The 6,016-nt window shown below is 59.5% G+C and overlaps 1 long non-coding RNA gene across 2 annotated transcripts; it reads right to left on the bottom strand.

Annotated features, from left to right (window-relative positions):
- Positions 1–374: 374 nt before the first annotated feature.
- Positions 375–2,719, bottom strand: LOC125327558. Of its 2 annotated transcripts, none has more exons than XR_007204308.1 (2): positions 2,681–2,719; positions 375–2,386 (listed from the first exon to the last, which is right to left on the bottom strand). It is a non-coding gene; the product is annotated as an uncharacterized LOC125327558 (long non-coding RNA). The 2 variants fall into 2 exon arrangements; XR_007204307.1 differs by having other exon boundaries at positions 375–2,481; positions 2,681–2,715.
- Positions 2,720–6,016: the final 3,297 nt, after the last annotated feature.

Genomic DNA, 6,016 nt, shown 5'->3' on the forward strand with positions numbered 1-6,016 from the left:
ATCTCACAGTTCTGAGCATAAGCACATGATTACTCTTCTAACCAAGCTAAGTACCATCTTACAAATCTGTTTATTAGCTACTGAAAAACATGAAACCAAGGGGCATCGCAACCCTGGTGTATTTTCTCGTGGCTCAGGAGCACCCTGGGGCTAGGCCGGGAGGGAAGGACTGATGCTAGGCTTTCTGCTTGAGGGACAACCAGGTCGCATCCTTCTGCTCTCCTTTTCAAGCCACCTTCACTGGCCACAGACACAAAGTAAGAGAGATTGGGAGGAACCAGGAATGCAGTGCAATCAGACACATCACTGAGAAGACATGGCTTTCCTCTTCAGCTGGTCTGATGCCCTGGACTACAGTAATCAGCACCCAAACATTGGTTTTGCACATTTATTGAAGACTTCAGGTGACAGCACAGCAGGTTAGTTTAGAATCATGCCACAAGAATGTTAAAAACAGGAATTGAGCTGTATGCTCCCCCCACTTACTGGAGACACACACAAAAAAGGCAAAACCAAACAAACTTCACTTCAACCCCTTCCTTTTGCTTACTGAAGCTGAACAGGATGGTTCCATAGGTAGCAGGAAGTCTGAAGCATTCATACCATAGTGCTGCTCATGGGAACTGGGACAAGTCTTGCCAGACGACCTGCAGAGCTGCTCCTGCCAGCGGCACCTCCTGGGGTTAAGTCGCCAGCCAGCACAGTCCCAAACGCAGGGCTGTTTATTCAAAAAGAAACAAAGCACCTTCATTTTCAGACAGAGGTTTGTTACATGCATGGTCACCTATAAAATGAGGTGGTGGGGGACTGTGGCCTTCAGTTTCAGCTCTCAGACACACTTGTACACAGGTGGATTTTGCACCAGGTTTCCCTCCCTCCCTCCCTCCCTCCCTCTCTCCACGTGGCTACACTGTGCTCCTGCCTGCGAGACCAGCAGTGGGAAGATGCTGTAGGTGCAGCAAGGGAAGAAAAAAGCGATCCGGGGCTGAGACAGCTGCAAACTTGTCTGCCCCCACCCTGCCCCCCATAAAATAAAAAAAAAGGCCCACTCGATTTCTGAACAAACATGAAAGCATCTTGGGTAAATTCAGTTGTTTGAGCACCCTGGAAAGGAAACACAGAGCACAGAGGGAGCTGAGTTTTCTTGTGAGGAGCAGATGCTCCGGGACACAGAGGCAGAAATGACAGATAAGAGCATGAAGAAGAGATAGAGACAGGCAAAACTTCTCAGAGAGACACTTTACCAACACAGAGGACATTGCTCTGCCTTCCATGCCATTAACTACTTATTGACCAGAGCACTGCCAATTCCTTCAGATCAAGCCTTTACAACAGCCCAGGGCTACAGGAGCCCAGCCCCAGGAGTAGAATACCTGAGCCCTGTCGGGGAACTTCAGTAGGCTGTGGTGAATCCTAGCTGGTTATTAGGAATCTCAGCTGACAATAAAGTTGTGCTGCTCTTCAGAAAAGATACTTTTCAACTACCCAGCTTCTTCACCAGCCGAAAAATCACAAGAGATAACTTTGTAGCAGAAGCCATCTGCTTCGTCACTTCCTCCGTTTTTAGTGACAGCCACCCTGGGTGGCTGGAAAAGTCCCTGCCTGGCTCGCCTTCCTGTTCTTTAGGGCCATGAAGTCAGAGTCCCCTGCGTGACATCACAGCATATCGGGCAGGGAAGCTTTGCAAACGCCCAGCCAGGGCCGGGGCGCCAATAGAGCCCTGGCACAAGAAGGAGAAAACAGCGAGCAAAGGTGAGGGGTGGGATGGAAAAAAAAAAACCAGCAACAAAAAAGGAAAGTGAGGCTCGTTTCTGCTTTTCCTTTAACAGACTAGAGAGTCACTCTTTAAATGTGACTCATCCAGGGCAATACTAGGCAGAGTTTCTTCTATTAACACACCCTTGGCAATAGCAGTTCAGTTAGTCACTGACCGGGTATCAAGACGTCACCGGCCGGGATGATGCGTCTCTTTAACTTGGTACGGAGTCCGCTAGCACTTACTTACTTTGGAGAAGAGAGAGGGGGGCACGCCATCCCTCCTGAACAACTTTACCACCAACTATTCGCACCCACATGCCGACACGGCCCGTTCCCTCCATCTCCGCTCTCGCCGCACACACCGAGCCCCGCTGCAGGAAGCGTTCGATCTTTTCGCGCTCCCCTGCGCAAGTGCGGCCGATCCTGGGGCACTCCCGGCAGCGCATCGGGGGACCGCAGAGCCGAGGATGGGGAGCCGCTGGAGGCAGGACAGTGGCGATGAATGGGGTTGGCACGCCGGAGCCCCTCACCTGGGTGGCCGACAGGGCAGGAGGGCGTCGAGGCTTCGAGGCGCGGGTCCGGGGAGGCGAGACGGCCGCACAGTGATGTCCGAGGAGCAGGTTAGCCGCTGTCACACGCACAGTGGAGTCGCCGAGAGCACAATGTGCGTTAGTCAGTGGCTCACCTGCTCCTGGAGGGTGACGAGGGGGCGGCGGGGCCCGCCTGCAGCATAGGAGACACCGGGCAGCGCGAAGGATGGGGCGCGGGAGGGGGGAGCCACGCCGTGCCCGGGCTCCGCGGCGCGTGGGGTTGCAGCTCCGCGCTCCCACCCCCGGGACAGGCTGGCCCGTGCGGCCCCGTGCCGGCGGCGCCCCGCAGCTCCGGAGCGCGGGGGTCCCTCCCCGGCGCGGCCGCCGCTCACCTGCGCTCCCGCCGCCGCCGCCGCCAACTTCTCGCTCTGCCCCGGCCCGGCCCACGCCGCGCGCCGCGGCCCCTCGCCCCGCCTCCCGCGCCGCTCCAGCCAATAGCGGCGCCGCGCGCCCGCCCGCCGGCCCCGCCCCCGCGCCGCTCCAGCCAATGGCGACGCCGCCACCGCCCGCCGACGGCCGCGGCGGGGCGGGGCGGGGCCGGGCGGGCAGGCGGCCCCCCCGCCCCCCCGGCGGTGACAGCGGCGGGCGCGGCGCGTTCGCTTCTGCACGTCGCTGCTGCTGCGGGGAGGAACCATTTGTACCTGTTGAGCCGCCGCCCGCCTCCCGCTCACCCCGCCCCGCCGACTCCCGCCCTGCCCGCCCTCGCCGCCCCGCTCGGGTCGGCGGCTGCCGGCGGCGCCCCCCTGCCCTGCAGCCGCCGCCCGCGAGGAGCCCCTTCCCCACTGGCCCCCCATGGCCCCGCCACTCGTCTCCCCTTTTCCCTTCCGTCCCCTTTCCGCCCCCGCTGCAGCCCGGCCCGTGGTACGGCCCGCCGGGGCCGTGCCATCAGGGCAGTGTCGGGGCGCACGTAGGCGGTGCGGGAGGGACGGGGCGAGGGGGCGGGGGGAGAGTCGGGGTGTCCCCGGCCGTCCCCCCCCGCCCCGCCACTGCCCCCTCTCCCTTTGCTGCATCAAATGTCACGGTGTCACATTAATTTTTTGTGTATTTCCTCCCCTCGTTGTTCTCCGCTGGGTTGGGCGTGTGGCGAACCCGAGTGCCCCTAGCAGTGCCGGGGGTGGAGGTGGTCCCTCGGCTCAGGGAGTCTGCTTCCAGCAACTTCCCCCCCCAAAAAAAACCACCAAGGGACAGGCAGTTGGAGGTTTTCTGTACATCCTCAGTATAACAGCGCTCACCTTCTCATGGGGTGAGCTCGCTCCCGCCCATCACCCTACAAGCCGCAGCCAAGCAAACGGCTGGAATGCTGAAAATTCTAGTGCACCTCAAGGAGGATTTGCCAAGCACCAGAAACAGAGCTTTATGGATGGGCGCAGCGCTGTCCCGTAGTGGGAAAAGCCTTGTTTGGAGACTCAGAGAGCCAGGCGTCGAGTCTGCAGGCTCGGGCTCCCATCTGCCCGAAGTCACACAAATGCTCTTCTCGAACAGGTCGGAAACCAGAGCGTCTCTGGAGGAGCGGGCACGTTTGTCGTGACCCCCCGCTTCATTCATACTGCTGTTGGTCATGAAAAAACACTTCGGGTGCGGATGTGGCCACTGACCAAACAGCAGCCATATGCCTCATCCCTGGCGAACTGATAATGCATGCTGTCCGGCAAAAGGCACGAGCTCTGCATCCCTTGTGAAAACTTCCTCGGCATCAGCTGTCCCGGCTCCGACGAGTGTTTTGCAATCTGGAGCAAGATTTGGAAGCAAAACCCAGCGTGGGCTCCCTGATAGCTGGTAGCAGTTCCTCATTGAAAGGATTTCCTCACGTGTTTTGCTGGAGCTCTTTAACACTCATCCGTGGCTCTGCTCTCCCATTGCCGGTGTGGAGGGGGGATGGGGGGACAGCCCCTCTTCTGCGTGACAGCCCGCACAATGACAGGCTGTCTCTGTTGTCATTTTGTGTGCATGCTATGTGGGGGGTTTTTGTTTTCGCCCAGCAGCCGTAGGGGAAAAGTCACGTATTTTACATCTTCACCATCACACGGCTGGTGCCTGGGTTGGAGAGAAATTGTCCGTGGAGCGCACTGACCCCTCCACCCTGCGGGAGTGAGCCAACATAAAAGAAGGCACAGCCATGGAAAATACTCTTTTCTACAAAATAGGTATTTTTGTGGGGAGTAGCATGGCTGGATACTGCCCCGACACCTCCCTGCCAGCACTGCTGCTTCTGCCAGCTGCTCTACAGGGTACAGGACACACGTGCTGTTGGCTGCTGTGCTCCACCAAGTCCCTCTTCTTCCAGGCAGTACCATATATTTCAGGTTTTATTTAAAAAAAAAAAAAAATCCTTCTCCTGACTGTAAGCACACAAGGAAGGAGTGTGTTTTGAAGCGGTGCTTGCACAGCTGGCTGCCGGCACAGCCAAGCTGTGGATGTTGCTCGGACCTCCCTGACCGCTGTGTTAAACCAGCCAGCATGGAGCAGGGCCGGCGCGGAGCCAGCTGAGCACGGCGAGCAGAGGATGTGGTGCTGCGGCAAGCAAAGCGCTCTCCTGCAGTCCGAGTGAAGGGTGTACCGGGCCTCGCTCCAGAAGTGCCATCATCCGAGTCTTTAAAGGAATGCCGAGACCGCCCGGGCCAGAGGATGGTTACTATTGCCCTGGCAAGGCCCTGGGCCCAGGGGGCTTTGCCACAGTGCTGGTGGGTTTGCCCTCAGCCCCCGCTCCCCCTCCAGCTACAAACAAGTTCGTGGCTCAGCCCTTAATCTCTGGGATGAAATGTCCTGCTGACACGGCCGGTGGTGTCCCGGGGAGAGCTCCCGCTTATCCCAGCCCTGCAGCTCTCCCCTTTGTTCCCAGCTGGCTTTCAGTCCCCGCGGCGGTGCCAGAGCCACGATGTGTGCAGTGACAGGGAAGTGCATTCGCGGATGGCGGGAGAGCGTCACGGGCTGCCCTCGGCCAGCATCCATCGTGCCCGCCTCGGTGCAGAGCCAGTGCCGCTATGCTGTGCCCATGGACTTGGGGAGGAATCCAAATGGGGAACATGCCCCCATCTTATCTCTGAAGGCTGGCAAACACTGCATGAACTAATGTGCAGATAGAAAGTTGCCTCTTTGCAGCGCAGGTCTTGCCTTTTCCAACACGAGGCAGCGCGTGTTCACCGGCTGGGGCATCACCAGGGCTTTCACCCTGACCCCTCCCGCTTCGCCCCTCTTGCAGGCCTCGAGCGGGCAGGCAGCAGCCATGCTGGCGCAGGTTTTGCTCCGCTCTGTGTTCTCTGGAAAAGGACCTTGTTTTCTCCCCCGGCCCCCGTCTGATTCCTGACAATGCCCTGAGTGTCTGCGAGGACACGCACGTTAGCTCTGGGTCACGTCCGCCTGCAAGCAGAGCCTGGGCTGCGCTCCCCTTGCCGGCGGACAGCCGAGGACAGCCCCGGCACAGCCCCACGGCTGATGGAACAGCGCGAAACCAGCCCTTCCTCCTCTACGTGCGTGCGCTCACCCAGCGCGACGGGAACATTTGGGTCGGGCCCAGCCACGCGTAGTTAGCGGGGAAAAAAACAGCGGCGGTCTGCGAGAGGTATTTAGCACTGATCCGTGTCCTCACGGGCCGGACCGGGCTGCGCGAGGATGCTCCCGGCCCCGAGAGACGGCGCCCGACGGAGCGGAACGAAGCATCCCGCGGGCGC

This window comes from Corvus hawaiiensis, chromosome 6 (assembly GCF_020740725.1).
Source record: "Corvus hawaiiensis isolate bCorHaw1 chromosome 6, bCorHaw1.pri.cur, whole genome shotgun sequence".
In the NCBI taxonomy this organism is placed as follows: domain Eukaryota; kingdom Metazoa; phylum Chordata; class Aves; order Passeriformes; family Corvidae; genus Corvus; species Corvus hawaiiensis.